At 40.1% G+C, this 6,336-nt stretch overlaps 1 long non-coding RNA gene across 1 annotated transcript; it reads left to right on the top strand.

Moving 5' to 3' along the window:
* The first annotated feature begins 226 nt into the window (after window positions 1-226).
* LOC102498418 (uncharacterized) lies at window positions 227-6,002 on the top strand. Its single transcript, XR_333859.2, has 3 exons — window positions 227-462; window positions 4,549-4,600; window positions 5,760-6,002. It is a non-coding gene; the product is annotated as an uncharacterized LOC102498418 (long non-coding RNA).
* The last annotated feature ends 334 nt before the right edge of the window (window positions 6,003-6,336 follow it).

The raw sequence follows: 6,336 nt of genomic DNA, 5'->3' as shown, positions 1-6,336 counted from the left end.
TCCTTATAGTTTTTGCTTTCAGAAGCTTTTTCTGTCGAAAATCCTTATCCTTCCCTTTTATTCCTATATCTACGGGCTTACCATCTGCCCCATATCTCCTCTCATTTCAATGATGAGATAATAAACATTTGCACACAGAGGTGCCAATGACAGATGATGTCATAAAAGGTTACTACCTCAGGGTCACCTTCAGCATCTTGGCTCCTGCCAATTGATATTAATGAGACTTGACCTTCCAACACTATTCCAGACCACTCTAATGATACAGATGCTCTGGTCAGATCCCACTTGAGATGCATTACCAGCCACAGATGGGATCAGACCTGAGCCAAGCTCTGGGCACACATGCTCCTCTAAATCAGAGCATCTTCCTCTTCACCATAGTGGATGCCTGAGGATGGACTTCAACTTCATCCTGTTTGTCACATCAGCCAGTTGAAAGCCAATGTCTGGAATCTTCAGGTACAACATACCCTGTTCCTATGCCAGCTCTGAATGGCTGGCAGGCAGGCCATTAGTGGCAACATCCCACTGGAGGGCAGGAATAACTCTCCTCTACCTTTCTATGGTTTATGACTAGGCCTGTGAATTAAACTGACATAGACAGATTATCATGAGAAAAGTATTTAATATTTATTTTTGCATGTATGTGGGAATCCTCAAAAGAAAAATAAAGACCTGATGAATTAGTTAGGACCAAGAGATTATAAAATTTTCATTTAAAAATGATTTATTATTATTATTTTGTTCGCTACAAAGCATTTGTGCTTACTGGAGAGAGACGAGAGAGAGAGAGAGAGTGAGAAAGCAAGCCACCAGGTTGAGGACTCGAACTGGAGTCAACCCTTTGGAGTCCAGTGCCCTAACCATTATACCACCTGCTGGCCCTGCTTCCCCCTTTTTTTTTTTTTTTTTTTTTTTAGATATTTTTGCTATAGCGTGTGTGTAGTTGCCAGAGAGAGACAGAGAAACAGAAAGTGAGAAATCACTCCTCCCTTCAAAGGGTATGGCCACACTACAATCCCTTCTCCTACATTTTCCCCCCAGGATTTTGGGCATGTACACACACATCCCTAGTGTGAGTTTTAGGTTCAGGATTCAAACCATAGTTGACAATATGAGAGTCCATTAACCTAATCATTACACCATCTGCTGGTCCCCCACTTAAACACTTTTTAAACAAAGAAACAAATACAAGGCCAGCAGATGGTGTGGAGGTTAAGGTGGCTGGATCCCACATGGCTGACTGTGCAGTTTGAGTCCCAGACCCAGTGGCTAGAAAAACATGCTAGGCGTGTGTAAGGAAAATATAGAAGTGATTGCAGTGTACCATCTCCTCTGCTTTTTCTCTTTCTTGCAAGTGCATGCACCTTATAGGAAAGGAAAGGAAAGGAAAGGAAAGGAAAGGAAAGGAGGAAGGGAGGGACGGGGGAGGGAAGGAAGAAGGAAGGAAGGAAGGAAGGAAGGAAAATGAAAGAGGAAAGAAAAAAGGAAGGAAGGAAAGAATGAAGGAAGAAAGGAAAGAAAAAAGGAAGAAAGAAAAGAATGAAGGAAGAAAGGAAAGAATGAAGGAACCAGGAAAAGAAATAACATTTGTGGAGAAATGACAAAGAGACTTAGGCTAGGGGCAGTAAATTGTGGGAAAATGAATAGAAAATATAGAGAAAATGCTTGGCTTGTGGACTTGATGCTCCCAGGAAATAGAAAATTCAAGAAGTGAGTTGGACAAATTGAACATTAGCTGGGTTTGCGTTGACTTGCTTTTTGGAGTGTGCTACTAGGAATCTCCTCCTGGATTAATGGGATACTAGGCTATGGACCTGGGAGTCAGATCTGGGAAGAGAGAAGGTGGCATCAGGAGGCAAGCATGGGAGATCTCTGAAGAGCCAGTCCTTAAGAACAATAGGGCTGGGGAAGGGGAATTGAGGAGGAATCCATTCGCTTATCCAGCCCGAGGTAGGGAATATGTGTGTGTGTGTGTGTGTGTGTGTGTGTGTGTGTGTGTATGTGTGTCTATATAGAGAAAGAGAGAGATTAATTTGCTAGAGGGTACATGTACTTGCTAGAGACACAGAGAAGGAGCAAAAGAGTGGAAGCCAGAAGGCATCTCCCATACGGCATGGTCATGCCATAGCGATCCTTCTTCCTTTTTATTTTTTTCATCTCTTCAGGATTTCAGGCACACATGCCCAGCATGTTTTCCAAGACACCAGGGCCCAGATTAGAACCACATTTGGCCATGTGGTATCCAGCTCCCAAGACACAGTGCTTAGCATTGTGCTGGCACTGGAATAAGTATTTTTAAAAGAAGAAAAATATTGACCAGCAAGTGGCGTGGAGGTTAAGGCCCTGGATCCTACATAGCCAACTTTATGGATCTAGTACTGGACTCGGTAGCTTGAAAATCACGTTGGGTACATGTGTATGCATGCCTAAAATCTCAAGAGGAGAATGGAGAAGGATTTGTAACATGGCCATCTCCCCTAGGTAGGGTTTCTCATTTTTCCTCTTTGTCTCTGTGGCTCTCTCCGGGAGCATACATGCCTATAGCAAACTCCCAAAAAAGAAATATTTTTATAGACCCTGTTTTAATTATTTTTTTTTAATGAAGAATATCAGGCATAGGAAGGGAGTGCAGTAGCTGTTCTGAATGGAAAAACAAAACACCCCAAATCCCAGTTAACCCCATTTAATCAGCATCCAGCTACAGCTTGCCACCTGGTGGTCGTTTGATAGAATTATGAGCAAAGTGGGAGAAAATGGAGAACTCAAACCCATGAACACTATTATTTATTTTTTTTTTTTAGTTTTTTTTTTTTTTTTTTTTGAGAAGTTTTCGCTATAGGGCGCGTGCGCTCGCCAGACAGACAGAGAGAGACAGAGAGACAGAAAGCGAGAAATCACCCCCCAGAGGGGATGATCACGCCGCAATCCCTTCTCCTCCATTCTCCTCTCGGGATCCTGGGCATGCACACACACACGCCCAGCGTGAGTTTTAAGCCACCGGGTCCGGGACGCGAACCGTGGTCGACTACGTGGGAATCCAGCGACGTAGCCATTACGCTAACTGCTGGTTCCCCCCATGAACATTATTTTGATAGAAGTATTACATATGGAGATGAAGATTTTTTTAGATTCTCATCTGTCCAAAAGTAGCCTTTTTTGGCATTTTTCACCTCTTTCTTCGAATTCCATGTGATTCATTTCTCCAGACTCTTTAAAAAAGGGGGACCAGCAGTTGGCATAATGGCTATGTCACTGGACACCCATGTAGTCAATTGCGGTTTGAGTCCCAGACCCGGTGGTTTAAACTCACGCTGGGCACGTGTGCATGCATGCCCAAGATCCTGAAAAGAGAATGGAAGAGAAGGGATTGCGCCATGGCCATCCCCCACCCCTGGAAAGTGATTTCTCGCTTTCTTTCTCTCTCTCTCTTTCTGCCTGGCATACACAACCTATAGCAAAAACCTCTCAAAAAAAAAAAAAAACTAAGGAAAATCAAAACTTTATGGTTGGAGATTAGAGAAAGGTTCTCCAATCCCTTGGTGGTCAGTAATATGTTGAAAAAATATTACTTTCATTCGTAACAATCCAAAGAAATGCAATTTGGACAACACAAAATCAATGTCTCTAGGATGAGAGCTACCTTCTCTTGGAATTGGATAGGCCATGAAGAATGCTCTGTAAACATTCTCAGCCCACCACTTTTACATATTTGCCCATTTGTTATTATTTTTTAATTTGACCAGCAAGAGACAGAGAGAGAAAGGGAAAGTGAGAAAACAAGCCACCAGGTCTGGGACTCTAACCATGGTCGACCATGTGGGAATCCAGCACCTTTAGCCACCACGCCACTGCCCAATTTTCCCTTGAAGAAAAAAGTTTTTGGTGCACGTGTATAAAAAAAAAGAAAAAAAGGATAATGAAATGACTGATAACATAATTATATGGCAGGAGTTTATGAAGGAATCTTCAATAAGTTCGTGGAAATGCATGTTATGTGAAAACTATACATGGATTTCAAATCTTTTTGCAACAAATATAAACTCATATTTTGATTCATTTCTCCACAAACTTTTTGAAGATACCTGATATTTCTGTAAAACTGAGTCATAGTATGTAACAATTTTAAATGTTAATAAATGTTCTAAAATGATTTGCCTTTCTCCAAGTTCATGACAATTTATAATTTTATTAGACTTTTCATTACAGTTCCTGTTTCACAAAGCTTTTGCCAGGGCTGTATGCTTTTAATCTTTGTATTTTTTACTAATCTAATATTTGGCTGTAAGCCTAAAAACCTTTTCTGAATTTTGCCTTATTTCTACTGGTAAGTTTGTTAAATACTAACTAACAGTGGAACTAAGGCTACGTAAAATGCACCATGCTACGTCATTTATGCTATTCTGCTTTTCTCTTGTACAAATATTTAAATGTATTAGGGTGACCAGGAGAAAATCTGATATCATTTATAAAGTTAGGAAGTATGAAAAACAAATTTCTCTACAATTATAGCATTAGAGGGATTACTAATTATTGCTATTGTAGGTGATAAAGGTACCACAGAGACAGGTGGCGTATCTCCAATCAATAATTAAGGGTGAGTCAGACATTTAAGGTCAATTTGAATCTCTTATACTTCAAGCTGTTTATCAAGTACCTCCTAGAGGGGCAACCCCATAGCCTAGTAGTTAAGAAAACCAGATCCCACATGACCAACCCTGTGATTTGAATTCTGAAACACACCTGGTGCATGTGTGTGCATGTGCATGCATGCCCCAAATCCCAACATGATGAAGAAATGGAGAGGAATTTCAGTGTGACCACACCCCATGGGGAGTACTTTCTTCCTCTTCTTATCTCTCTCTTTCTGTAGCAAGGGCATGAGCCCTCTAGCAAAAAACAAACAAACAAACAAACAAACAAAACTACCTAGATAATCAAGTTAATGTGATACCTAAGGTAGAAATGAAAAGATTCTAATTGTGAAGGTGAGTTTATTTCCCTGAAAAATAAATCAAGCTATTGATTCTTAAATTTTTAAAAATTATTTCAGTAATCTCAGTAACACAAACAAAAAGAGTAAATTTCTTTTGTTCTTCCCTTTCAAAATGGCTTTGAGTAATACTGACTTACTAAAACATCAGTGGGCGTATTAATAACAGTATCAGTTGGGACTCTATTGCTTATTCATAGTTCATTGGTTTTATAAATGCTTCATGAGTAGTTTTCCCTTTTTTTGCAAATTTTAATATCTTTTTATTTAGTGGCCAGCAGTTGGCATGATGGCTATGTCTCTGGACTCCCATGTAGTCAACCGTGGTTCGAGTCCTAGACCCAGGGGCTTAAACTCACACTGGGCACATTTGCATGTGTGCTCAAGATCCCGAGAGGAGAATGGAGGAGAAGGGATTGTGGCATGCCCATTTTTCCTGGGGGGATGATTTCTCATTTTCTGTCTCCCTGTCTCTCTGTCTTTCTGGCAAACGCACACGCCCTATAGTGAAAACCTCAAGAAAATATCTTTTTATTTAAAAAATAGCAATATTCAAAAGGATATTGAAGTGAGATTATTTGTCTCAAGTTTTCAGCAAGGTCTCTGCATACTGAAGACAAAACAACAGATGTCAAATTCTCCCACATTTCATAGTGAGAGTCTAGGTCATTCATGTGAAGGAGCTGGCTGGTGATCCCATCACCACCTATCTCTTGGGTTTAAAAGGGATACAACATCTTTTCCCCTTTCTGTTTTTCAACAGCCTGAAGGAAGAGAAGGGTTGCTTATCCTCATCTCCAGCCCAGGCAAAATAGCACTAAAAAGGATCTCTGAGAGCTTGACATTTGTCTTCTGAAGTTTGAGGGTGATGAACTTTTATGAACTATAACATTAAAGCCCTACTTCTGGCCACATCTCTCTATCAATAATGAAGACTGCACCTCTTATATGTTGGCTCTGCTAGCCACATTCTCAACCTGACCATAAGCTTTGTGGATTTATAAACCAGGCAATCCTAACAGATTGGTAATGATATGGGTGGGGGGGGGTCTTCAGAAAGTCCATGGAAATGTGCATTATGAAAAAAATTATATATAAATTTCAAACTGTTTTCATACCAAAGTAAACTTATACTTTAATTCTATTTTTTTTGGAAACTTTTTGAAATCCCTTCATTCACTAATTGTATCTAGAGTCAGAATATATTAAGGATGCTAATTTGAATTTATCCATGACTAGAAAGGATATGAGCAGCAAGAGGGAATCAGTCCAAGAAGAAGCTTCTAATACAGAGAATAAAAAACACATGTGTTGATAGCTCTATGGCATTTGCTTTCACT

This window comes from Tupaia chinensis, unplaced genomic scaffold (genome assembly GCF_000334495.1).
Source record: "Tupaia chinensis unplaced genomic scaffold, TupChi_1.0 Scaffold000101_1, whole genome shotgun sequence".
NCBI classification, from domain to species: Eukaryota; Metazoa; Chordata; class Mammalia; order Scandentia; family Tupaiidae; genus Tupaia; species Tupaia belangeri.
The sequence above is the reverse complement of the archived record's forward strand: the minus strand, read 5'-3'. Positions and strand labels throughout refer to the sequence as shown.